The sequence below is a fragment of the Myotis lucifugus genome, unplaced genomic scaffold (genome assembly GCF_000147115.1).
Source record: "Myotis lucifugus unplaced genomic scaffold, Myoluc2.0 scaffold_3182, whole genome shotgun sequence".
Classification (NCBI taxonomy): Eukaryota; Metazoa; Chordata; class Mammalia; order Chiroptera; family Vespertilionidae; genus Myotis; species Myotis lucifugus.
Genome location: NW_005874230.1, coordinates 13,791 through 16,375, shown reverse-complemented (window position 1 = coordinate 16,375; position 2,585 = coordinate 13,791). Strand labels below are relative to the sequence as shown.

Genomic DNA, 2,585 nt, shown 5'->3' with positions numbered 1-2,585 from the left:
AGGGCTCCCTATCTTCACACTCACAGCTACACGGGCCAGCACTGGGACATGTCTTTCTGGGGCCACTATTCAGCCTATTACACTAGTGGTTATTATTACTACTGCACAGCCACTCCTGTTTTTATAGCAATGTTGTTATAGTGCTGTTTATTCTGTTATCATCACTGTCAGCCCACAGTCCTGGGTTTCATTCCTTGCTCCGTGCCATCTGAGCTGGGTGACCCTTCGAAGGTACTTGCTCCCCGAGCCCATTTCCACTCTGTAGAATTGAGCTCATAATCCTCTGACCCCAGGGTGATCGTGAGAGTTAAAAGACTGAGTGTGGGAGCACAGAGTAAGTCACTGTGACGTGGCTGCTGCTGTTACAGTGTGATGTGTAGTGTGCTCAGCAGTGCCCAGTGCAAGAGGGGACGAAAGCAGAGGCCTGTGGGGTGGGGGCGAGGCCAGGTGGGGTTTTACACAGAATTGGAAAGGGCCGCTGAGCGGGCATCGCCTCAGTAAGACCCCAAAGCTGCTTTGCTGAGGGGTTGCTCCCATGCTAACTTCATGACTGAAGGTCACAGAGGCACTTGGTAGGTGTTTGCCAAGTTATTATTTGGTGTCTTCACCCACACTTAGTTTCAGGGGCTGTCGGACTCTCTTACAGCTGGGCTTGCTCACATTCTCCCCTTCTTTTCTTGTTCTCAATAGCTTCGCCTCAACAGCATCAAGAAGCTGTCCACCATCGCCTTGGCCCTCGGGGTGGAGAGGACCCGCAGTGAGCTTCTGCCCTTCCTGACAGGTAACCACATGCACTTCTGGCTCATGTGGAGTGGGGGCTGTCAGGGTGGTGCCTGCTGGGTAAGGGGCCTCGCTGTGGATTTAACAGGTCGTTTGTGTCTGCCCTCTGCTAGACATGGTTGCGCAGGGACTGTGAGGAGAAGTGCAGTCCTTCTCTGAAGGAATGATCTGGAATGTTAGGGGTAGGGATTGGGGACAGGGGTCTGGAGACAGGTGTAGGCAGGTGTGAATTGCAGCTCCCACCATTAGAAGCTGAGTGACTTAGACTAGTTACTTCACTCTCTGTGTAGTGTTTTTATGTTATTATTAATCCTCACCAGAGCATATTTTCCATTGATTTTTTTAGAGAGCGTGGAAAGGAGGGGGAGAGAGAGAGAGAGAAACATGGATGTGAGAAAAACACATCGATTGGTTGCCCCCTGCATGCGCCCTGACTGGGGTCTGGGGCCTGCAACCGAGGTATGTGCCCTAGACCATAATCAAACCTGAGACCCTTTAGTCCAAGGACTGTCGATCTATCCACTGAGCCTGTGGCTTGGGCTCCCTGTAGTTTTTATGTGTAAAATGGGGATGAGCATATAATAATAATAATAATAATCGCTAATACTTATTGTATGCCTGCCACATACCAGGCACTGTGCTAAATAAACCCTTTCTTGAGAGGATTGAGTTCATTCACCTAGAGTCCCCAGACCGGCGCCTGTGCTCAGTAAATGTAAGTCACCATCATTATCTGAGTTAATGCCACGGCAACGCCTGGTAGGTAAGATTACCCCCATTTTTTGGATGAGGAAACTGAGGCGTGATAAGATGATCTATTTGCCCAAGGTCACACAGGAGCTGACTCGGAATGTTATCTAGTCATGCTGGCTCCAAACTCACATGGCTAATGCATCAGGCTCCCGACTACCTGGGTTCAAATGCAAGCTCTATATCACTTCTAGCTGACAGACCTCAGGCGATGTATTTCACATCTGCCTGCTTCCGATTCTTCATGTGTGAAGTGGGCATAATAGCATAACCTGACAGGACGATGAAATAGATACCGGGTAACGGTACCCAGCATGTGGTAAGTGCTGCTTAAATGTGAATGAGTAGCCTGTCCTGAGCACTCCTGTCAGCGAAGGTGTAGGCACAGCCCTTAGGACAATGTCTGACACCAATCACTAGTAAATCCTCTCTTCCCGTGATTCCCATGACAACTCTATACTAATTAAAACCACAACTAAAGCCTCAGTCCCACAGTCAGCATCTGCACACGTGACGCAGAGCAGATGGCCCCGAACCAGGTGGCTGGCCCTGATGAACTGTTGGAGAGACTTGAGAGCTTTGGAATGCTGAGACAGGGACGACCTCTGAGGCTGCAGGGGACAAGGGGTGTGGCACAGAGTATAACAAGGGGTTAAATAGTTGCAGAGAGAGAAAGAGTTGGAGAGACCTGGGTTTGAAACACAGCGGTGCCACCAACCTCCAGCCTGCTGGATAAACCTGGGGGAGCCACTCCACCTGCCTGCCCCAGTTCCCTCACCTGTAAGAGTCAGACCTAACTCAGGGTTGTTGGGAGGATGAAGTACTGCTGGTAATTCTGTAATAGGCCATGGGAAAGGCAGCCCAGGGAGGGAAACCGGCAGGAGGAAACAGCAAATGGAGGCAGGCTGGGACCTGGGGATTCACTGGGCAGGCACAGTGGCAGGTGGGTGATAGTGGGTTGGAATTTGCTGGCCTTGGGCGCCAGGTAGCAGTTTGGGTTTAATCCAGTAGATGAAGGCAGGGCAGCCATTATAGATAGTTGGTGGAGGGTGGGG

At 50.8% G+C, this 2,585-nt stretch overlaps 1 pseudogene; it reads left to right on the top strand.

Annotated features, from left to right (window-relative positions):
* The first annotated feature begins 556 nt into the window (after positions 1-556).
* LOC102416866 overlaps positions 557-2,585 on the top strand; it is a 15,405-nt pseudogene continuing 13,376 nt past the window's right edge.